Raw genomic sequence first — 26,022 nt, forward strand, 5'->3', positions numbered from 1 at the left:
ATCGCACCACTGCACTCCACAGCCTGGGCGACAAAGTCAGATCCCGTCTCAAAAAAAAAAAAAGAAAAAAGAAAGAAAAGGGTCAAAGGTTCTGCACATTGCACCGTACTGGGAGTCCAGGTGCCAAGGAAGCGGGAAGGAAAAAAAAGGGCCATGTGCAAATGCCATGGTCGCCATCTTGTTTGAGCCCCTGCTTCACACCCTCTGTTCTCCATAATGCCTGCTTCTTCCCTATCTACCTTGCCTGGGCCCTCTGCATTGCCCTGCTTAGCAGGAGTGCAGGGAGAGTTCCTGCTCTTCCCTGGACTCCTGTGTGGAGGCATTTTTCAAAATGTTCACAGAATGTGGATTTTGTGGCACTAGCAGCAGTAATGCCCAGTAAAGCCTACAGTCCTTGTTGACTTCACATCCTGGAAGAAATCCAGAATTTAACAGTGAAAGATTTACTAGTGCAGGAACTTCCACGGCTGGTATTAAGAAGATTATGAAACTGAATAATATAAAGATGATCAGTAGAGAAGCTCCTGTGCTCTTTGCCAAGGCAGCCCAGGTTTTTATCATAGAGTTGACTCTTTGAGCCTAGATTCACACAGAGACTAAAAAGCACTGGACTCTATAAGGAAATGATGTCACTATGGGAATTACAAAATTAGATCAGTTTGACTTTCTCATTGATAGTGTTTTCACAGATGAACTGAACCCTCCAAAGCGTTAGGAGGAGGTGCACCAGTCTATAACTCCTGCCAAGCCCATCTAGTACTACTTCACACTGGCTTAGCAACCCTCCACGGTCCAAGTCTAGGGGCAGCAGCAAGGCCAGGAGAGCACCAGCTCTATGACCACCATCCAGCTTGGGTAGATCATCATGCAGCCTCAGCAGGGCCAGATCATGCCCCTGACAATGCAGGTTGGAGAAGGTCAGCAGGTGCAGATTGTCCAGGCCCAACCACAGGGTCAAGCCTAACAGTCCCAGAGTGACACTGAACAGATTATGCAGGTTATGCAACAGATTAACTAAAACAGGAGAGATCCAGAAAATCCCAGTACAGCTGAAGTCAGGCCAGCTAGAATATATTCTCTTAGTCCAGCCTGTATCAGGTACTGAAGTTGTGCAGAAACAGATCTAGATGCTTGCCACCAATGCCCAACAGATTACAGAGACAGAGGTCCAGTAAGGACAGTGGTGGTTCAACCAGGTCACAGATGGACACAAGCTCTACCAGCTCCAACACATCACCATTCCTGTGGACTAGGACCTCACCCAGCGCATGTTCAACCAGTCAGTCAACCAGCTCTCCTACAGGCAGGACCCCTAAGGGACCTATGACTGAGAGTCTGAGCTGACAAGGCCAAGGACACCCAAGACAATTTTTGCCATACAGCCTTATGGTTATGGATTATGGGCACAGCCTCCCTCCCCAGAGGACCCGGCTGACCTCTCAGCACCTCCCGCAGGCCAGGACACTGGGGCACTTGGGCCTCATGCCTGGGGCCCGAGATTCTGCAACAGAAAAATGTAATTCTTTTTGTTTTCTTTTTTCCGTTTATTTTCCTCTAAGGAGTCAATATTTCAATATGTCGAGCTGTGTGTCCAATGCTATGAAATGAAAATATTAAATGACATATTTATGGCATTTTCCTGAAGAGCATGGTTTAAGAAATATTTCCCCCTTTGGTTTTCCTTTTTTTGGTTCTCACTGCCACTTCTTTTTAGGTGCAAATCTCCCCAGGAGTGTCCTATATTTCCTGACTCTTGGAACAACTGCTGCCCCCAAGTTTTACCACCTTTGCTACTCTCAGTTTGAGTTAGGTGAATGTATGTAGCTTTGTTTTCACCAGTGACCCTTTCCCCTTCCCTTGCTTTCACCCCTGAGCTCTGTGTTTCTGTATCCTGAGGCCATGGAAACATTCCTTGCATTTAAGAGACAAATTCATTCCCCACAGAGAGTGGGTGAGCTCATTCCTACACCCTTCTGTCCCAGGGACCCAGGAAGACTAGAACTTTGGGCATTTACTGCCCACCCCCCTTTATTTTAAAATGCATTAAACATTGTGCTAGTTCCCTTTGCTGCATGGACTTCAAACTACATAAAATGCAATAAAACTCATTTTAGATTAAAATAATGGGCAAAGGACTTGAACAGACATTTTTCCAAAGAAGTTATACAAATAGGCAAAAATCACATGAAAAAGCGTGCAACATCATTAGTGATCAAGAAAATGCAAACCATTGTCTCATTGAGATACCATGTCATACCTGTTAGGATGACCACTGTCAATAATACAGAAAATAACAAGTTTTGGTGAGGATGTGGAGTAATTGAAATCGTTATACATTGTTGTTGGGATTGTAAAATGGTGCAGTCACTTATGTTTCCTCAAAAGTTTGAAAATAGAAGCACTACTACTATAATGATCCAGGAATCTTACTTCTGGATATTTATCCAAAAGAATTAAAAATTGAATCTTAAAGAGATATTTGCACATCCATGTTCACTGCAGCAATACTCACAATAGCCAAGATGTGGAAGCAACCCAAATGATCATGGATGGAGAAATAGATAAACAAAATGTGGTACATATACAATCAAATATTATTCAGCATTAAAAGAGAAGGAAATCCTAGCACTTTGGGAAGCCGAGGCGGGTAGATTACCTGAGGTCAGGAGTTCAAGACCAGCCTGGCCAACATGGCAAAACCCCGTCTCTACTAAAAAATACAAAAAATAGCTTGGCCTGGTGACAGGTGCCTGTAATCCCAGCTACTTGGGAGGCTGAGGCAGGGAGAATTGCTTGAAACTGGGAGGTGGAGGTTGCAGTGAGCCGAGATCACGCCACTGTACTCCAGCCTGGGTGACAGAGCGAGACTCCATCTCAAAAAAATAGAGAGAGAGAGAGAAAGAAATCCTGGCACAACAACATGGATCAACCTTGAGGACATTATGCTAAGTGAAATAAGTCAATCACAAGCACATATACTGCATATACTGGATATATAAGATAACTAAATTAAACAAACTTACAGAAACAGAAAATTGAATTACGGTTGTCAGGGCAGTTTTGTCAATGAGTAATAGACTTTCAGCCATGCAAGATGAAAAAGTTCTAGATATCTGCTGTACAACATTGGGCCCATAGTTAAAAATACTGTACTTGTCAACTTAAAAATTGTTTAGAGGGTATATTTATTGTGTCTGTTTTACCACAATAAAGAAAACGGGTTGATTAATGTGGAAGACATGAAACTGCACCTCTCAAATACTCCTTCAAAATAGAACTTGCTGCCCAGCTACGTGGAGTTCTGTCAGCTGACTACCTTCTTTTGTCACCTCCTAGAGAGTTTGTCTCATCTGCAGAGTGTCTCCTGGTTAAACCCCACCTGGCAACCCATGTCCCCTGACTGATGGGGCTTAGAGACCCAGACATTTTATCTGATTTCAGAGAGTCTGAAAGACAATACCGGGCTCCTACTTGATTTGGCCAATGACTCATGGAACTTGCATAGCTATTCTTCTTCTTCCTTTGTCCAAATATGCTTCCTCCCATTTTCTTAAGCAGAAATTGATCTCTGCCTGCTTCCTGCAAAACCAATCACTGAAAAATCTTGATTGAATGTCACACTTTTGGCGACCCTGCTGATAGTTACAATACAGTCTTTTCTGGTGGTTGAAATATATCTTCAATGAGGATCTCAAATTCTCTCCATCTGTCCATCCATCCATCTGTCATCCTACGTATGCAGTCAAAACTTCCAAGTATCTTCTATGTGCTTTGTGCTGGCTTTTGTCTTTAAAAAGCTTTTAATCAAACAGAATAAATAAAACATTTATGTGCAAGATGACTATGAAAGGAGTAGGGCAGAAATAGACAAGCAAATAAACTCTGCCAGACTGATACAATATAGAAGCACATAATTACAGTGGTGGTAGTGAAAATGAAAAGGGATGGATAGAAAAAAAGGAGTGATTTTTGGTGAAAAAAAAAATAACAGGAGGTGGTGACTGATGGCAATGTAAGACATCTAAAATCCTTTGAAAGGAAAAGAATACTAAAAAGCATCATATAGGTACATATAGGCATTCATAGATCAATTGCCGTAGCTTGCTCTAAACATCTTAAAAGTTTAGCCATTAAATAAAACAAACTTTAAACCTTGTTAATGAAAGTCATGTTGTAGTTATAACTAGCACGTGGTTTTAAAAATCCCAGGTCTTTCTTGTTGGTTTGGTTACTGTGATCAATGAAGTATTTCTTATATTTTATTTAATTAAATAACCCATATCCCACTGATATCCCACATATAACATTTCTAGTGATTAGTAAAACTACAAACTTTATTAGCCAATTTATTGAAATTGCTGTGCACATTGATTCTGTTTTAAGTTTTTTTGATGTCTTTCTTTCCTCCTACCTTTACTCTATAGTTCTCTTGATAACTGTTAACTTCAACAGTTAAAATTCAAAGTTTAATACAGGTTTATTTTTAAGGGTTTATTTTGCCAATTTCCAAGTCCAGCAGCAAATCTTAGCTTCATGATCTTAATAATATTTCCTCTGTAACAGTGAGAGTCAATCTCCAACTGAATTTTGTAGCAATCAATGTTTGTAAATATCTAAATCTGACCTTTCGCGTGCCTTGCTAGACATAATGCTTTCCTGTTACCATACCCTAGCCTGTATTCAAGCTGAAGAGCAGTGATTTTATACTTTTTGAATACTGAAAATGTTTTAACCTAAAGCTACTAGATCCTCTGCGTGACAGTACTTACATTTTACTCTGTCATCATTGTTTTTGAGAAAACATATAACCAAAAGTTACTCTAAATTCAACAACACTTTGAAGGAAATTTTTATTGTACTAACTATTAGGGCATGCACTGAAATCCATAAGATCATGTTTAAAAACATCTTGTGCAAATTATTTGTTAGACGGTTGTGCATGAGGACAAGTGGAGCATGTCAACTACTTTTTATGATTTTGCTGCCCCTCAGGTGTCCCCAGTCCAGAAATTGGAAACCATTTTCAAAGACAATGGAGACTCATTAATAATTTTAGCATTGTAAGACTATTAATGATAATAAGCAGAGATGTTTTGGATAGATTTCATAGAACCCTTATTGGAAAAGAACAAAACAATTAAATATAAATAAAGTTTGTCTGTTTCCCTATCATTGGATTTACATCCAATGGGAATATTCTGGAAAAAGATCATTTATTTTTGGAAACAGTGTGGTAAGGCAGCCTTATATTATACTTGGTACATTGTAGTTCCCAGATAATTTTATTTTTTACTTTCCTTCTGTGACACTCATATGTGGTCACAGGTCCCTGGGTAATCACACCTTCTGGAAGCATATTCCCTCTGAAAGTGATGCCAGATCATTGCCTGGCTTTCTAAGCTTCTGTGGTCATTTAATTATGGCCTAGTTGATCTAATAACTATACTCTTGCTTAGGCATTAATATCTAACTTTCAAGCTACAAATTTATAAGCAACAATATTCTTCTTTAGCATTGTTCTAATCAATGAGAATACACATTTCACGGTGTGGTTTCAAGCATTTGACTAGATGCTTGGGGAAAAGTATTTTAATAGGGAATTCTATAAGATGGAGTTCTATCACAATACAGAGTTTATGACCTTTTTAAATAACTTATAAAGCCAACTTTGACGTTAGTCTTTGTGAAACCCCCTTCATTTAGAATAGTTTGATTCCAGATATTCCAAGCATAACTATGACTTCTTTTGGCTTAGTTCACTTCAAAAACCATAAAATCTTCTAAGATATAAAATGAAAATAACCTACAAATATTATCTAGTCTGTTATTTAGATAGATCATGGCTGTCTTAAGGTGCATTAAGAAATTTGAATGAATTGCTTAATACAACTCTGCCTGCTGTGTTCATGAGTTTATGTCATCATGGTGAAAGTTTTAGCTTTTCATTACCAGCAGGTTGCAGATGCTGATTCACATAATATATTTAATGCTTTTGTCCCTGCTCAAGATTCCTTTGGACTCACCATTAAATATGTAAGGATGAAAACAGGAGAAAATATATTGTTTCATATAGCTTTACAAATAATTTTTAGATTCAACTGCCTTAAGTATTTTAAGACTGATCACATTACCAGAGCAATCTACCATACATCACATTTCTACTCTTTGGATATTAAGACAGTGCAGTTCAGTACTTTGCTTTTTTTTTTTTTTTTTTTTTTTTGAGACTGAGTCTGGCTCTGTCGCCCAGGCTGGAGTGCAGTGGCCGGATCTCAGCTCACTGCAAGCTCCGCCTCCCGGGTTTACGCCATTCTCCTGCCTCAGCCTCCCAAGTAGCTGGGACCACAGGCGCCCGCCACTTCCCCCGGCTAGTTTTTTGTATATTTTTTTTAGTAGAGATGGGGTTTCACCGTGTTAGCCAGGATGGTCTCGATCTCCTGACCTCGTGATCCGCCCGTCTCGGCCTCCCAAAGTGCTGGGATTACAGGCTTGAGCCACCGCGCCCGGCCAGTACTTTGTTAATCTTGTATATCTTTCTGAATACTTAAAGTATAAATTTTGCCTTTGTATATTTTTATAATCATAGTTATTTACATATATATTTGTAAAGATAAAATTTATAAATTTAGAATATACATATGTGCATATATGTATACACACATAAACACATATGAGCTCTTGCTAAAACAAATATATTTAGGGATTGGTAATTTATCCCTTTTATCACAATTCATTTTTGTTGGTTTCTTTGATTTTTGAGATGGAGTTTCATTCTTGTCACCCAGGCTGGAGTGCAATTGCACAATCTTGGCTCACTGCAACCTCCGCATCCCAGGTTCAAGTGATTCTTCTGCCTCAGTCTCTCAAGTAGCTGGGATTACAGGTGCATGCCACCACGCCCAGCTAATTTTTGCATTTTTAGTAGAGGCAGGGTTTCACCATGTTGGCCAGGCTGGTCTTGAACTCCTGACCTCAGATGATCCACCCGCATTGGCCTCCCAAAGTGCTGGGATTACAGGAGCAAGCCACCATGCCTGGACTTGCAATTTATTTTTGGGAACCACATTGTATTAGTCCATTTTGACACTGCTATGAAGAAATACCTAAGATTGGGTAATTTATAAAGCAAAGATGTTTAATTGGCCCACAGTTCTGCATGGCTGGAGAGGCCTCAGGAAACTTACAATCATGAAGAAGGTGAAGGGGAAGCATGCTTGGACCTTCTCACATGGCGACAGGAGAGAGAAGGGAAGAACAAAGTTGGGAGAGCCCCTTATGAAACCATCAGATCTCATGAGAACCCACTCTCTGTCATGAGACCATTATGGACGAAACCACCCCCATGATCCAATCATCTCCCACCAGTCTTTCCCGTGACATATGGGGATTAAAATTTGAGATGAGATTTGTGTGGGAACACAAAGCCAAACCATATCACACGTTTTGAACTGTGTTAACAACAGATTATAGTATATTCCTTTAGGGACATTCTCTTGTAAAGAAAATACATATTGATACATATTAATCAGATGTAATGACTTAAAATACTGAAAGTGGGTCCTAGGAGAGATTTTTAGATTTTTCAAATTTTTAGATTTTTCAAATTTTTTATAGAAATTCCATTCTGTTTGTTTTACCAGATTACTGAGTATCCAGAAATTGAGATGATTCATGTGAAAACAACATATAAATTTAAGATATTGCAAAATGAACATGTATCTGTATGTTTGATGAATATCTGTGAATCTCTTATGTGATCTAAAGAAGACTCTGCATTTAGTCATCTGTGCTGCAAATCAGTGGAAAACATTCATATTTGCAACATACTGGAATGGATTTAAGGAAATTGAGATTATATAAGAAAATCTATTTTAGAGCACTAAATTAGTTAGCATATAATTGCTAGAACTGTTAAAATTATAAATAACAGAGACTTTATGGCCTGCAGATAGCATATATTCTTCGTTATTGCAATGCCTAGAAAAGTTAGCTGTAACTCTGCTCCTTTTTCTCCTGTCTACAAAAAGATTATTGAAAGACATATAAGTAAAAGTAACGTTATTGTCAGTAACATTTTGAGTCCGCTTTGAATTTTTAAAATGAATAAATCAAAACTCTGGGACTTTATTCCTAATTAACAAAATGACTTGTGATAGAGTCATTTTTATATCTTACGACACCATGGATAAACTCTACCATTATAAATGTACATTACAGCACTAGAATTAAAATGCACTATTCCATCAATTGTCCTAACATAAATATACTATCTATAGTAAATATTACATATTTGAGTAAACATTAACACTTTTGTACATAAGAAAATTTACAAGTAAATATTTTTGCTAACAGTTATTAAATTGAGAAATATTTTAAATATTCAGATGTGAATAGTATAAGCTTCTTTACAAAGCTTACTGAAGAAATTTCATTTTCTGAAATAAGTTTCCCTGAAGCAAGCAGAATCATTCAAAATTATTTCACTGATGTTATGTTTTTACTTAAATAATAGGTAGATGGTAACAAGCACTTCCTTTGGATGGTGATAGTGCTAGTAGTGGAGTACACAGTGGAAAACATTTTCAAAGAGGTGATGTAACATCTTTTCATTTTTCTATTTCTAAGTGTATTTAGTACAATAAAAAGCATTGTGGCACTTCAATCCAAAGCAGTGTTAGCACTGAACTCTTTGTTAACCATGCACGGCCACTCCCAGTTTTGCTGACATAATTTCAGGTTTAGATGCCTCGTGGAGGAAGTTTAGATACACAATTCTATTAAGACTAGAGACGCCTGCTCTTAGAAACCATAACCTAGCACTCTGCCTTCTCCTCTTGTTTTAACCCTGTTCCTATGAATTAAAGTACATTCAATCAAACTCCTTTTCGAACACTAGATTTGTTAAAAATACATTTAGGAAACTTATGAACCTTAGTTAAGACCAGAAAGAAAGAAATAAATAATATTACAATCTTACAGTACATGATATATTGTCTATAGGCCTTCACAGTACTTCAGATGCTATTGGAAAGCAATAAAATAATGTAGTTAAAAAACTCTTTATTACAAATATTTAATATGAAACTTCAAAATTTCAACTCCGAAATAAATTGGAATAAACAAGGTTAAAAGTAGCTTATTTCACTAATGAGGAGCAAAGACTTCAAGATGTGAGATTAGTGTCATTATTCCCCAGCTAATTACTGGGGAGATGAATAGTGAGACTCTATACACCTTCTGTAATGTTTTATAGGTACTTATCAGGCATTCAACTCAAAATTTTGATACTTAACACCATCATTTGCATCTTATTGGTTATTCTGTACTGTGAATTTAAAAATTCTTCGGTGATGTACATTTGTGTTTGAGGCTTTTAAAGGATAATTTTGTTTGCTTTCCCTTTTTATTCATGACAGTGACCCGTTTTCTATAATCCAGCAGTGAGAAGGAGTGGAAAATAGAATTAAAATAGTAATGCCAGCCTGAGACTGGGAAAAGAAATATGGTGCTTGTGTTTTCATGCAAGACTCTGTGTGTGTGTGCATTATAATGAGGGAGACAAATGCATTAGACTGAATCACATAAAACTGCCATTTGTGTAGTTGGTGATGTTATGTAGTTCAGCCCAATATTTTGAGGTTCTTTTGATGCCCACAGTCTTTGTACGAATCTAATTAGTGCTGCTGAAGCTTCAGGCATATTCTATCATTATACTTATAGCATACAGAAACATCTCTTTTTATAAGGGAAAATTAAAGCAAGCAGAAAACAACATCATGAGGACTTCAAAATACCAGTGAGAGTTTCATCATTATCAGGAAATTTTTGAGTCTACTTTGATCTCTTAAAAATAAATACATATTCCAAAAACTCTGATACTTCATTCTAGTTAAAAGGATATTAACTCTTATGCCATCACAAGAGATTGAGATATGCTTGAGTAGGGCAACATCAAAACATATTTAGGATCAACTTGATAAACTCTTTGAAAGAAAATATTAATATCTCTATATGGTAATTTTAGTTAAAAGTTATACAGACATTAGAATAACATGTTAAATTATCGGGGGAACCAGCCCCCAATGTTTCAACATGGGTTCTTTTCTATTTTCCCTAAGTGTCTGCTGGTCTGAGAAATAAAGAGAAAGAGTATAAAGAGAGAAATTTTACAGCTGGGCCTCCAGGGGTGACATCACATGTCGGCAGGTTCCATGATGCCCCTCAAGCCGCAAAACCAGAAAGTTTTTATTAGGGATTTTAAAAGGGGAGAGGGGTATGAACATGGAGTAAGTCACAAAGATCACATGCCTGAAAGGGCAATAAAAGATCACAAGGGCAGAGAGTCAGAGCAAGATCACAAAGCCAGGGAGAAATTAGAATTACTGATGAGGTTCCATTATCCCACTGGACACGCATTGTCATTGATAAACATCTTAACAGGAAACAGTGTTCAAGAGTAGACAACCAGTGTGACTAGAATTCACCTGGCTGGAATTTCCTAATCCTAGCAAATCTGAGGGCACTGCAGGAGACCAGGGCATATTTCATCCCTTATCTTCAACTGCATAAGGCAGACACTCCCAGAGCGGCCATTTATAGACCTCCCCCTGGGAATGCATTCCTTTCCCAGGGTTATTCCTTGCTGGGAAAAGAATTCAGTGATATTTCTCCTATTAACTTTCTGCAAGAAGAGAAATATGACTCTGTTCTGCCCAGCCTCGCAGGTAGTCAGAACTTATGGCTATTTCACTTGTTCCCTGGAAATCTCTGTTATCTTGTTCCTTTTTAGGATGCCCAGATTTCATATCATTCAAACACACATGCTTTACAAACAACCTGTGCAGTTAATGCAATCATCACAGTGTCCTAAGGTGACATACATCCTCAGCTTACGAAGATGACGGGAGTAAGAGATTAAAGTAAAGACAGGCATAGGAAATTATAAGAGTATTGATTGGGGAAGTGGTAAATGTCCACGAAATCTCCACAGTTTATGTTCAGAGACTGCAGTAAAGACAGGGATAAGAAATTATAAAAGTATTAATTTGGGGAACTAATAAATGTCCATGAAATCTTCACAATTTACGTTCTTCTGCCACGGCTTCAGCCGGTCCCTCTGTTTGGGGTCCCTGATTTCCCGCAACATTAAATAAATAAAATTTGCATAAATAAAAAAGAAATAATCATTTTCATAATAGGAGTTTAAAATTATTTCCTAATTTATATAGCTCTCAAATTTGATTCAGAAACCATGTTTTAATGAAGCAATCTGAAACAGATCTGAATTATCACTCCTTAATTACTTCTTTAATTATTTATATAAAAACAAGAACAAAATAATCTAAGGCATGAGAGTTCTAAAGACAATGTCCCATAATCCTAGCTTTCTATGTTTAAGACTGAAAGCACCCATGCTATGAAAATATAGGCATTACAAATATACATTTTTAGAATTGTGATATTAAAACTATTATCCCAGCTGTGAATCAATGACATTTATTGTGTACTGATTTATATCAGAGACTAAGAGATTCCTGTCATAGAACCATTAGCAGAAGTAAACTAAATGATATTGTTTGATAAACAAACAAATTCTAAAAAATATGGACTAATAAATAATAAAAATATTTGAAAATTAAGTTATACAAAAGCATGCATCATAGTAAAAGTATTAACATAAGAATAATTGATTTTCATTGAATTAGATCAATTATCTTTATAACTCTTAGTTTCATGTAGTTATAAAAGACTGCTACTTTTAGACAACTTCTTGAATGAATGTAGAGCAATTGATTTCCTATAATTCTAAACCAGAGGACTGAGGCATAACCTGAAGTTTGTAGAAAATGGTGATAATTTCTGAGTGTGATACTTGAAAACACATATACCTGTCCTGTAAACTTATAAAAATAAAACAAATTTATGCATTTACTTCCTCGTGATGCCATAAGAGGTATCTAGCTTATTTTTCATCTGCTAATAATGCTGTCGTATGCTGTGCTTTTCAATTTTGGGACCTGACTCAGTAGTTTTTAGCCCTAAAAACCGACAATTTAGCTGCATGAAGGAGTCCTTCCAGAAGACTTTACATACCCTGTGAACCCCAAATACCTGAGACAGGTCTCAATCAATTTAGAAAGGGTTTTTTTGGTTTTGTTTTGTTTTGTTTTTTGCCTAGGTTTAGGGCACACCCATGGCATAGCCTCAGGAGGTCCTGACGAAATGTACCCAAGGTGTTTGGGGTGCAACTTGCTTTTATATATTTTAGGGAGACATAATGTATCAGTCAACACAGGTAAGGCTTACAATGGCTCCATCTGGAAGGGCAAGACAACTGGAAAGGGGAGGTGTGGGGGTGGACCTTCCAGGACATAGGTAGATTTAAAATTTTTCTGATTGGTAATTAGTTGAAAGAGTTATTATTAGCAGAAAAGAATGTCTGGGTAAGATAAGGAATTGTGGAGACCAAGGATTTATCATGCAGATAAAGCCTCCAAGTAATAAGCTTCTGCGAGAATAGATTGTAAAGATTTCTTATCATACTTAAGGTCTCTGTTGATGGCAATGCTGGAGGGGTACAATGAGGCATGTCCAACACCCTCTTCCATCATAGTCCGAACTAGATTTTCAGGTTGACTCCCCAAATGCCCTTGTCTGAGAGGAGGGATCCATTCAGATGGTTGAGGGGGTACTTAGAATTTCATTTCTGGTTTGTATTCTCCCACCTCTGGCCAAGATTTGCCAAATGCAACATTGATGGCCACCAAAGTTTTACTCTGTCCTATAGCATTGCTGGGATGACATGGTTGCCTGCCCCAGGTCCATCCTGTCCCTTGGTAAGACTCCCTGTGGCCAAGGAACTGAGAGTATTAATAAAAAGACTTATAGCCAATTGAATGCTTTAGGCCAGATAGGAATGGATGTGGACATGCATTCTTTACCCCTTGAATTTTTTTTAAGTAAAAAGTCAACAAACAAAAAACCAAAGGCGAGGTTACAAAACTGACTTATCGTTAATGTCTATACTTTGAGCTACTGTGATATTGGTTTAATTACAGACTTATAGCAATGAAGTATACAAAACATAAGATTTGTTCTGAAATTTTAAATTTTATTTATTTATGAAATTTATTTATTTATAAATTTATTTATTTATTTTAATTATACATATATGTATATATTTGCATGACTCATAACAGGGAATATTATACCCAGGAGGCTTTGTCATGGGGTGTCTTTATCCTCTAAGTAGTTATTTTTTTATTCTACAGGAAGCAGGAAATTCTTTATGGTTGGGATGGATGGAAAGGTACCACATAAAAGCTCAGAAGGCAAAGTCTCTTATTTTATAATCTGTTTAGGTATCTGTATACCCATTCTTGATTTGGAGGGTCTGATCTTGACCTAATTCTATGACTCAAAACCAGCCCTTACAATCTCATGCACCTACCTCTTCCACAACAGTCCCTGGACCTAGAGGGAGGGTTCCTGTATAGTCTTAGCAGGAGGACATTTGCAGTGAAAAAAACAGATCGGGCCCAGTGGAATGCCAAATAAGGGATATTTGCATCTCTGGACTTCAGAATACCATGATTTTGGTTTCCTTGGAAGTCAAACAAGGAAAGATAAATAACATTAATATTCTGACAATCAAAAGAGTATTTGTATATCAGAACAGAAAAAGAAAACTATTCCATTAGGCACCAATTAAAAATAGGAAGAATAATCTAGTACTCTCTAGAGCAGTAGAGAGTACTACTCCTGGGCCACAGACCAGTACATGTTTGTGTCCTGTTAGGAACTGGGCTGCACAGCAGGAGATGAGTGGCAGGTGAGAAAGCATTAGCAACTGAGCTCCACCTCCTTTCACATCAGTGGTGATATTAGATTCTCATAGGAGCGTGCAAACCCCATTGTGAACTGTACACGGAGGGATCTAACTTATGCGCTCCTTATGAGAATCTAACTAATGCCTGATGATCTGAGGTAGAACAGTTTCATCTCAAAACCATGTCCCCGATCCATGAAAAAATTGTCTTCTATGAAACTGTTTCCTGGTACCAAAAAGGCTGTGGACCACTGCTCTGGAGGATTGTTGTAGCCTTAAGTTGGCTTTGCTGGAAGTTTACCTTAAAATGTGTTATCACAGTCAAAGCCTTGGTAAAATAACCAGTGTCTCCAAATGTCCTGTTTTAAAAGACTCTTACTAAACTTACGCAAATAACTATATTGTCTTAAGATCAGAATACTCGTGAACAGTTTCTGAATTTTGCAGAGCTCAGAAAGAAAAGTAAATTTGCTCACAAAAGCATATTATACTTCACCCAATTGCTGTATACTATAAATAACTCAAAAGAAAAAGATTTGCTCGATTCTTCTTTAATCACAACAGTGGCTTTCAAACAGGATATTGTTTGTTCACTTTGGAACTGCTGCCCACAAGCCAGACAGCTCTCGTTAGCTGAGAGTTGTCTATCAGGCACTGTAAAACCTAGCAGCTCCTCACATAGTTGGAATCAGTCCTAGGGGGGAAAAAAAAGAGCCTCCCTGCTTATGAGTATTCTCCCCCTTCCATTCCCCAGGTAGCAAGATCCTATATCCAAAGGATTTGGATCCCAGCAGAGACTTGGACCAAGGGACTCAGTCCCTTTGGTTAATGTTTATCTTATTTGCCTCAATATTGTCCCAGGCAATGTCAGCTTGCTCATTATAACATTTGCCTATTTATTTATTTATTTATTTATTTATTTTTAAATTTTCAATCTGGGGCAAATAGTGAATGACCATCCAAAAATCTCTATCACCTTTCTGGAGCAAATCCATTGACTCCTTTTATCCTGTCCCTTTTCTAATTACCCTAACATTGTATTAAGCATCTGTAAGACCCATAAGGGATGGCAAGTTTGATAAGGCTTCTCAAACAGTCGTATGAGTCTGCAAGAGCAATGTTTCCCAGGGTGCCCATGTAAAAGGAACCCTGTTAACCCCCAAATTTAGCATGACCTGGGAAATAGACATGTTGGGTGGCAGAACATCCCAGTCATCATAAAACCAGCCTCAACATGGCTTGCATATGAAGCATATCAGCTGCTTCATCTGGGGTGCTCCACTTGGCATTTTATAGAGAGTTAGACAGTCCCCTTCTCAGGGTAAACAGACCTTACAGTGGCATTTGTCTGGTCCACTAGGTTGTTTGCAGGAATAACCTCTTGCACATTTGGATCACATATACCATCAGTGATTATTTAACAATGAGCTGTGGGTCCTACATCAACCCAAACAAGCTCTTTCATTCTACAGCATTTATAATTAAGGAGTTTGTCCTTACATCAACTATTTTTAAAATTCCTTATAGTAAAGATTTCTCAAGAAGCTGATGATACCAATCTACAAAATGGAACAATTCCTTTACATTATACCCTCTGGTTTTAATAGTTACTTGGCTTTGCCCTTCCCCCACATTGACTATCTTCTTGGTAACCACAGGTCTCAGAGATAACTTTTGTTGCCCTGGCTTAATGTTTCTTTTAATCCATTGAGTTTTATCTGTGTAATTTTTCCTTTATTTTAAATCAACTCTTAAATAGTTTAACTAGAAAAAAATTACATTTTCTTTTACAAAAAAACACATGCTTGTGTTTCATGAACTTCAACAAAAACACCTTTTACACTCCTACTATTTTAACTCTTAGTAACTCAAATTCCCAATTCGGGGGCAGGGAGAAACAAAAACCCAGGTTACTTAATTTAACCTGGCATGACTTTAAGATTTTAAACTGCTGGAGATGATTTTGAGATTAAATTCACCAAATTAATCTTACCAAAGAGTACCAAGGTCACGTAAATTAAAAGGCATCTGAGCTAGCTTCCACCAGTCTGATAAGCACTCACTTTTTTTTTTTTTTTTGAGGCGCAGTTTTGCTCTTGTCGCCCAAGCTGGAGTGCAATGGCACGATCTCTGCTCACTGCAACCTCCTTCTCCCGGGTTCAAGCGATTCTCCTGCCTCAACCTCCCGAGTAGCTGGGATTACAGGTGCCCACCACTACGCCTGGCTAATTTTTGTATTTTTAGTAGAGATGGAGTTTCCCCATGTTGGCCAGACTGGTCTTCTCCAACTCCTGACCTCAGGTGATCCACCCACCTCCACCTCCCAAAGTGCTGGGATTACAGGGGTGAGCCACCAAGCCCGGCCAGCACTCACTCATTGAAGTCAATTGATTAGTGCTCTTTTAGGTAATTTGGTAGTGAAATATTACTTCCACATGACACATATAAACTTACAGATAAAACAGGAATGCAGAATAAAAAAGGCAGGTCCAAAAGATATTTCATTTGTCTGTTTAAAAATTCTCTGTCTTGACCAGGTGCGGTGGCTCACGCCTGTAATCCCAGCACTTTGGGAGGCTGAGGTGGGTGGATCACGAGGTCAGGGAATCGAGACCATCCTGGCTAACACAGTGAAATCCCGTCTCTACTAAAAATACAAACAACAACAAAAAAATTAGCCGGGCACGGTGGCGGGCACTTGTAGTCCCATCTACTCAGGAGGCTGAGGCAGGAGAATGGCGTGAACCCAGGAGGCGGAGTTTGCCGTGAGCCGAGATTGCGCCACTGCACTCCAGCCTGGGCGATAGAGCGAGACTCTGTCTCAAAAAAAAAAAAAATAAAATAAAATAAATAATTCTCTGTCTTAGACTATTAATTTTTAAAAGTTATAGGAGACAACAAAAGTTAAAGGAAAGCGTTACCATCTCAGGCCTACTCAGAAGAGAGAAGGAGCTGAAGTAACAGTGTACAGCTTCTGAGATATCAATCTGAATAATTTCATAAAGAAACAGATTGTAGAATTTAAAAATTAAAAATTTCTTAGATTAAGAGTAACAACACTTTTAATAAAATCATGTTTTAACCAGTTCTTTAGTTTTCTATCAGGGTATTTTTAATATCAAAGTTCAATTTTTAGAAAAACTATTTATTATGATTTTCTCTAACTGTAGCCAATTAATAACTTAACATTTTAATAAATTTATCTTTTACTAACCTTATTATGAGTTAGACCATTGAGGACATGCTTGGACTTTCTAGTTTGTCCTAAATATTTTTATGTCTTGAACAACCCAGTCATTTTATTTTAGAATTAAAACTCACCATATAATATCCTTCCGTATATGAAATTGCTTTTCTTTTAAGCTTTCTTACCAAAAAATACTTCTTTATTTTGATAAATTTCTTTACATCTTTCATATTTTCTGGTTCCTTTTATCTTGTTTTATACATAACCTTTAAATAAGCTTTGAATTACACAAAAATTATTTACCTTTTAATAAAAACACATTTTCAAAAAGAATATTTTTCCAAAACATATTTTTTTTAAATTGGAAAACACCCAGACATTGAATGAAATATCTATTATTTAATTTATTATAACTTTAGATCCTAAATTGTGACAACTTTCTATGCAAGTGTTTATTTCAATACATTTACCTAATTATTTTATTTTAATAGTTTACCTAGATTATTTATAAAAACTGTGATAGTCATCCTTTAAAGTTATTTCCCTGTTAACCATTTTAATAGCCTGTGAATTTCAGGGCTGTACCTAAATAAGAAACTTGAGATTAAATATATTATTATTCTACCTATAATTCAAGATTTAGCTGTGTTCATTAAACCAACAATATTAACATTTTATTTATCAAGAATTACAAAAGCAAAGATTATTCTGTTTTGGGCTGGGCTTATGGTTTTATAACGCTTATGCCAAATTTTGACACCTTATAGTATTTGGCAAGGATAAGTCTGAAATCTCTTGAACAATAAATGCAAACAAAAATGTATGCTGATAATTCTTAAGGCATTGCTGATATTACTTTACCAATAATATTAAAGCAAGCTTATTTATTAAAGATTTTGCTTAAGTCATGTGAAATAGAAAAGCATTTAGTCTTATTATTTAATTTATAAATATTCTTTAACTTTAACCTAATTTGGTACCTTGTGGCCAAAAACACATAACAAAATGTGTGTTTTGTGTCCCATAAACACACACTTACACACTCATACAAAGATCCTATAACTTGTATATCAGAACTCTGGCCATGAGATATTAATACAAATTCACTGGTTTGCAAAAACAATAACAAGAAGAAATGGTTTTAAGGCAAGAGAATAGGCAATAAGGGTAACCAAGGGTTAAGGCATAAGCAAAAGAATAGCAGGTATGACCAGTTCACAGAAGCAAAATAACAGCAGGTGCAGACAGCTCTAGGCAAGATTAGGCAGTATACAGGCCACATCCTCACTTCTGTGATAACAACACAAAAACTTCCACTGCAGCCTCTAACTGCTCATAGGCCAGTCCTTCATAGGGTGTAACCGATTGGAGGCCTTTAAAGGTGTGTTACCAAATTCTTTTAGCTTTATAAAAACCCTGATGGGGACTCTCTTGGACGACCTGCTCTAGCCTACTCCCACTCTGTGGAATGTACTTTGGCTTCAATAAATCTGTGCTTTTGTTGTTTTGTCTTTCGTTGCTTTGTTCTTTTGTTGCTTGTTTGTGTTTGGTTCAATTCTTTGTTCAACACACCAAGAAACTGGACAACTCACAGTCAAGACCTTCCATCTGGTAACAGTTGGATGCAAATGGTACATTTTATCTCGGTAGAAAAGTAACAGCAGACTTAAAGCAGGCAGAAAAGAAAACAGAGAGAGAACTTAGAAACTTCAGAATTGCAGGTCGATCTTTGGGCTCTGAATTTTCCTTGATGTAATTTGCCCATCAGTTTCAAATGTGCACAAGACCAGACCTAATGTGTAACCAGCTGGAGTATTAAAACTCTGGCATATCCTTCCATTTACACAATAGTGTGCAAGTAGAGGTACCATAAAACCAATTGGGGATTCGTTCTCCTTGTCTTTCCTCATTCTTGGAATATTTGTTTCCCACATTTTTTCTTAAAAGGAGGAACTGAGCTGTGGCCTAGGGTTTAGTGTAGCGGATCAAAATGTACTGATTGTGGACCAGACTCCACAGCGTGTCATCACTGAGTTGTTTCTGCCCTCTTACATGCCTCAGTTTCTCTCCCTGAAAGTCCAGCATCTCTGAGAAGGCTCAAAAACTACAGTGACCAGCTCCTATATTCATTTCCTGGATGAGCCTTTTTAAACTAATTTTGTTGGGAGTTCCCTGTAGGGCCGCTGCATATCATGGTGGGGATCAATCCCCCCAGACACTCCTACGTGGCCCCCAGTCACCCAGGAGCACCTTTTGTCTGGGAGGATCAAAGTGTCCTTTCTCTTCAGACTTAAGGAAACTCGGCCTCTCATTTATCTATGAAAATGACAGTGCAGTTCTTCATGCATATGTGCAGACAAGCCAATTGAGATTAATTTTGGGAGGAAAAGCAATGGAGAAGGCTGTTTAGAATGCATCTTTGAACTAGAATTAGGATCCTAAACAACAACTTCCTAAAGGAAAAAGATAAACATGTAAGGTCACTTCCTGTAAACTGTCCTCAGCCACCCCTAACTTTGTAGCTCTCATCCATCATTTCACATGCCAAGGTCAAATCCTCTCACAGTACAAGGTAATCTCTGGTACCCCCCAAAGCCAAAGAGGCCAGGTAATGCAATACAGGAAAACAGAGCTTTAGTCCTAAAAATAATCTGCCTATGACTCTTTAAACTCCACAAAGAAAACAGAACACTCCAAAAAGGGGTGAGTGGCACCAATGTTTTGAATTATTTGAGGGGTTTGAGTCATCATAAGCCTTCTCTAGATTTTTTATTGGTACCAAAGATTGCAAAGGGAAAAGCTGGAATAGGGTGAAAGGAAAGTAAACAAAAAAACAATTATTGTTTATGTATTTATTTATTAAGACAGGAAGCAAACACAGAAATCAAGCACATGGTTTTTTCTTTTGTTTATTGTTTCGTGTTGTTTTTCTTTTTTTTTTTTTTTTTTTTTTTTTTTTTGCAGCTGAGAGAAATTTTAGCCAATTCAGAGGCCTTGTTCCTCATAATTTGAAATTCTCATTTGGATTTGTAGTTGGGTAGAGTTGGTCAAATATGATGGGAGAAAGGATGAAACAAACCAAAAATTTTTAAAAAAGAAACAAAAAACAACAATATGACCACTGAGCACTATAATGGTAAGGAGAAATTAAGACCAGCTGGTTGTCAATTTTAACCTTTAGTCATTAAGGAGAACTTTCAAGAAAGAAAAAAAAATTCAGCCACTTACCTAGGAATGGAACCCCAGCTGAAGACAGCTCCCCACAATTCTAGAAGCAAGAACACACTCAAACTCTCCTTCCCTTTTGGAAGCAAGCTAAAACTCCAGAAAGAAACTACCTGTCATTGTCATGCAAGCAGGAAACCTTGCCTTCCTTTTTGGAAGCAAGTAAAACTCCAGAAAAGAAGTTGTAGAGCAAAATATCTTAGATCTCAACCAAATTTTGGGATATCAGGGATTCTCTGGAGGGAGGGGAGCTCCCAGGCCTCAGCAAAATGTCCTATTGGTTGAATCATAAAGATAGTTCAAGCTGGTACCAAGCACTGGTACATTTGTCAAAAGTCAGGGGCACCTCCACTTAGAATCCCATCGTGGCTGCCAATATGTGAACCCTAAATATCTGAGACAGGTCTCAATCAACTTAGAAAGTTTATTTTGCCAAGGTTAAGGGCATGCCCATGACACAGCCTCAGAAGGTCCTGACAACATGTACCCAAGGTGGTCAGGGTACAGCTTGCTCTTAAACATTTTAGGGAGACATGATACATAAATCAATATATGTTAGATTTACATTGGTTTGATCTGGAAGGACAGGACAGGACAACTCAAAGCACGGGCTACCAGGTCATAGGCAGATTTAGAATTTTTCTGATTGGCAATTGGTTGTAAGAGTTATTATCAATAGAAAGAAATGTCTGTGTTTCACTAAGGGATTTTGGAGACCTGGGTTTTATCATACTGATGAAGCCGCCAGGTACCAGGCTTCAGAGAGAACAGATTATAAATGTTTCTTATCAGATTTAAGGTCTGTGTTGATGTTAATACTGGGAGGAGGAAAATGAGGAATGTCCAACCCCCTCTTCCATCATGGCCTGAAATAGATTTTCAGGTTTACTCTCAAGTGTCCTGGACTGAGAGGAGGGATCCATTTAGATAACTGGGGAACCTTGAAATTTCATTTTTGTTTACAACCCAAACACAGAGTGTACACTTTATCTTCAGGGCCATTGGGAGAAATATTGATAAGAAAAAGGCTGTTCACAGTCTCAAAGTCTCATCCATAGGTCATTTATTAGTTGCCAAGGGGGATATTTAACATAAAGACATCCGGTGGACAACACTGTAACCAAATAACAAACTCAGCATTATTATTATTTTTTTTGAGATGGAATCTTACTCTATTGCCCAGGCTGGAGTGCAATGTCACAGTCTTGGCTCACTGCAACCTCTGTCTCCTGGATTCAAGTGATTATCCTGCCTCAGCCTCCTGAGTAGCTGAGATTACAGGTGCACACCACCATGCCTGGCTAAATTTTATATTTTTAGTACAGACGGGGTTTCCCCACGTCGGCTTGGCTAGTCTCAAACTCCTGACCTTGTGATCTGCCTGCCTTGGCTTCCCAAAGTGCTGGGATTGCAGGCATGAACCATGGCACCCTGCCAAAACTCAGCATTATTAATAACTTGGCATTCTGACCTGCTGGGCTTCCTGATGGGAAAAAAGCTAGAACTATACTGTAGCACATATTAATTTTTCTTGCCAGAAATGTTCAAACCTTATCCACTCATGAGAGGACAACCAGAGAATTTAGAAAACTGGGCCTCAATTCTTTAAAAAAGGTCAATGTTGTAAAGGATCAGACAAGGCTGGAAGACTGTCCTAGATTAAAGTGAACAAAACTCAATGGGTGATCCCAACTTGGAAACATATTACCAGGATTTGGTTTTAAATATAGCTTAAAAACTGGGACTCTTGAACATGAGCTATAAATTAAATAATGTTGTTTTGTCGATAACATTATTGTTGGTTGTAACGATAGCATATAATTGGAGAATTGAAGAACGTTCTTTTTCTTAGAAGACAAATGCTGAATATTTAGTGGTAAATGTGTGAATGTGTGTGTGTGTACATATTATGTTGGTGCAAATGTGATTGCGGTTTTTGTCATTACTTTTAATGGCAAAAACCACAATTGCATTTCTACCAACCTAATATATGTATATTAAGAAATAAATTTCAAATAAAATAGAGAAAGGCAGAAAACAGATGTGGCAAAACGTTAATTGTTGAACTGGTGGAGAATGTGTGTGTGTGTATTGTGCTAATATTTCAGCTGTTCTGTATATTTGGAATATTTTAAAGTGCAGAGTTGGGGTGGGGGAAGAAACTGTTAATAAGGACTGTTGGGTTTGCATAAACATAAAAAGAAAAAATAAATAAATAATAGACTCTAGGAATGTCTTGCTATAGATTTACTACATGCTCCATAAAGTATTTGCTCAAGTCAATTTTAAAAGTGTTGGTTATCGGCCAGGCGCGGTGGCTCACGCCTGTAATCCCAGCACTTTGGGAGGCCGAGGCAGGTGGATCACGAGGTCAGGAGTTTGAGACCAGCCTGACCAACATGGTGAAACCCTGTGTCTACTAAAAATACAAAAATTAGCCAGGCATGGGGTGCGCACCTGTAATCCCAACTACTCAGGAGGCTGAGGCAGGAGAATGGCTTGAATCCGGTAGGCGGAGGTTGCAGTGAGCCGAGATTGTGCCACTGCACTCCAGCCTGAGCAACAGAGCGAGACTCTGTCTCAAAAAAAAAAGTGTTGATTATTCTTTCCTCTGGGGAACATTTAATTCAAACGTGTTTCTTCCTAAAAACAAAGGGAATATTTATAGCTTCCAAAATATGTCTACTATTTAAATACTTTCTACTATGAACATATTCAGTTGTAAATTTTAGGACAGCTAGAAATGATTAAACTGTGTGTTAGTGAATTACATAATTGAAAAAAGAAGTTAGTTCAAAAGGTCATAAGTGCTTCCATTCACCATTGATTATATGGCTTTGGCCAGACTTTCCAAACTTGAGCATACGTACAGCAAGACAGATATGGAAAGAAACCATTTCCATGCAGTGGCTAAGTACATAGCTTTATTTTAGGCAAGGGGAACTTGTATGTGGCCCCATTATTTTCTAATGGTGTGACTTTAAACAACTACTGACTTTTTCAGGGCCCTGATATCAGAAACAAAGTCCAAGAAAAATATTACCTACAGTACCTGGCACAAATAGTAGAAGGCCTGTAGCATCGCTTTTATCACATGATCCTCTCTGTTTTTACCAGAAATGTCCTTCCCCACTTATGCCCAGGGAGACCATCCTAAATCATACCAGATTGTAATTTCAATCCCAAAGTGGAATTGAAATCCACAGTGTCAGAGTGCCTTTTCATTTCACTGTCACTTTTTAAAAAATTATTCCTTAAATGTTTTTAAAATTTTTATGAGTACATAGTAGATAAATATATTTATGGGATATATGAGATGTTTCGATGCAAGCATGCAATATGAAATAAACACATCATGGAGAATGGAGTAGCCATCCCCTCAAACATTTATCCTGTGAGTTACAAACAATTCAATTACATTCTTTATGTTATTTTAAAATGTAGATTTAAGTTATTACTGACCATAGTCACCCCAATTGTGCTGTCAAATAGTAGGTCTTATTCATTCTTTCTTATTTTTTTGGCTCCATTAACCATCTCCACCTGCATCCCAAACAACTGTACTTTCCAGCCTCTGGCAACTTTAATACTGAATATTTTTATTTATTTATTTACTTTTTTATTTTTTGAGATGGAGTTTCACTCTTGTTGCCCAGCCTGGAGTGTAATGGTTGTGATCTCGGCTCACTGCAACCTCTGCCTCCCAAGTTCAGGCCATTCTCCTGCCTTAGCCTCCTGAGTAGCTGGGATTACAGGTATGCACCACCATACCTGGCTAATTTTTTGGTTATTTTTTGTAGAAACAGAGTCTTGCTATGTTCCCCAGGCTGGTCTTGAAGGTCTGGGCTCAAGCAATCTTTCCACCTGGGCCTCCCAAAGTGCTGAGATTACAGGCATCAGCCACCATACCTGGCAAAATTTAAAATTTAAATTTATTTAAAATCACAAAATATTGAGATATAGAGAATTAATATTATCAACTGCTGTGCTGTTTACTTTTCTGTTTTAATGCATTTTTTAATCAAAATAATTGTACTAAGTGCCCATATAGCCATCCTGTATAACTTGTAAAATTTTTGCTTCGTGGAAAAATATGGGCAGAAGCCAATTTTGTGTAAGTTGGTTATTCTTTTTTCTGAGGAAAATTGAAAATGAACTGTTACCTTCATTAACAAACTGGTTTTGTGAAAATAATATTAGTATAGATGTATTCCTATTTGATGTAGGGAACAAATTATTATTTTCAACTTTATTTTTTTTTTTGTCCTCCATCATTTTGCAACCACTTGAGAGTGCTTCATCCATTCATTTTGTAGTTGTCATATGCAAGCTGCTTGTGGATTGTCACTAAGCTGACCTACAAATGAGAATTCATAGGTATGTGATTAAGAAAATGCTCCCAGAAGAAAAAAAGTGGGAAGCGGAGTAAGCAGGGCAGAGAATCAGTTACTCCAAATAAAAGATAATATTTCAGTCAAAGTCAGTGTCAATCTGATCCCATAGGGTTCTGTAGAACTGAAATTACACCAGCATTTTTATTCTGTTTGAGGCAAGAGACCTGGGGTTTTAAACTCTCATACCAAACAGATACTGGCTATGAGTTTGCCACAGGGAACATAAACACCCAGGTACCTCAAGCTTTGAGCAGTAATAATCCAATGGAAGTTTTCTGAAGAAGGTTAGAAGTGCACAGTTAGGACTAAGCATGTAGAAGGTGAGCAACAGGAGCACATCACAGGTAAACTGTGTCCAAGGGGACATTTGATAGAGTGGTCTTTTTCTTTATTTATTTATTTTTCCTCCTTCTGGAATCACTGTTAAAATAATTTTTTGATTCTATGATAGCAATGATGATGGTGTTATAAATGAAGTATTATACATGATCTAGGTAATTATTAGTTAAAAAGATGATCGGTTAATAGACTTTTGATTGATCACTATGCTTAGTATAAACATACAATAAGCAAAAGTAATAATTCATGATGTCAAGAAATTTTAAGCTTCATTGGGAAAGAGAGCAACACATAAAATAATTACATATATGTGTTAGTTCTCTATTGCTGCCATAAAAAATTAGCATAAACTCAAAGGTTTAAAGCAACACTGATTTTTTATCTCATAGTGTTGGAACCGAACTGTCGATTCCCTCCTGGGCAGGGGTCGCGGCGAAGGATCACCGACACGAGATTCACAGCAGAGAGTTGTTTATTACTAGCGCGCTAGGGTCCCAAGCTCTAAGTTGGCCCTGGGACCCCGAGTGCTTGTTACAGGTTGTTTATATAGGCAAACACAAGTTCAAACACAGCTTAGGGCGCGAAATTCAAACAAAGCTTTAGGCGCGTGGTAATTGGGTCTGTCTATGGCCTGAGCAAGGTATCTTGTTCTGATTGGTTGGGGCGGGACCTTAGGAGGTTCTTTCCTGGAATTGCTGATTCCGGGAACATCGGGGACATTGAGGCAGGGTGGGACCCCATGAGGCTATCAGGGTGGGACCTCATGAGGCTATCAGGGTGGGACCCCATGAGGCTATTTCCCGGAATTGTCTTTCTGTTTGGGTTCTGGGAACATCGGGGGGCTATCCGTGGCTATCTGGGGTTTAAGTTTCACGATGGCCAAGCTTTTTAAATTTTATGAGGCTTAGGAATTATGAGGCCTAGTTTCAATAGTTCTTTCTGTAGGTCAAAAGTCCAATGTGGCGTGTTTGGGTTCACTGCCCAGGTCCCAATGTAGCAGGATGAGCCGCAGACAAGAACCCCACAGACACCCAGTTGTGGAAGGAAAG

General features: G+C 37.7%; 1 pseudogene; it reads left to right on the forward strand.

Annotated features, from left to right (window-relative positions):
• The first annotated feature begins 331 nt into the window (after positions 1-331).
• LOC126945731 (nuclear transcription factor Y subunit gamma-like) lies at positions 332-1,175 on the forward strand (annotated as a pseudogene).
• Positions 1,176-26,022: the final 24,847 nt, after the last annotated feature.

Source organism: Macaca thibetana, chromosome X (genome assembly GCF_024542745.1).
Source record: "Macaca thibetana thibetana isolate TM-01 chromosome X, ASM2454274v1, whole genome shotgun sequence".
Lineage (NCBI taxonomy): Eukaryota > Metazoa > Chordata > Mammalia > Primates > Cercopithecidae > Macaca > Macaca thibetana.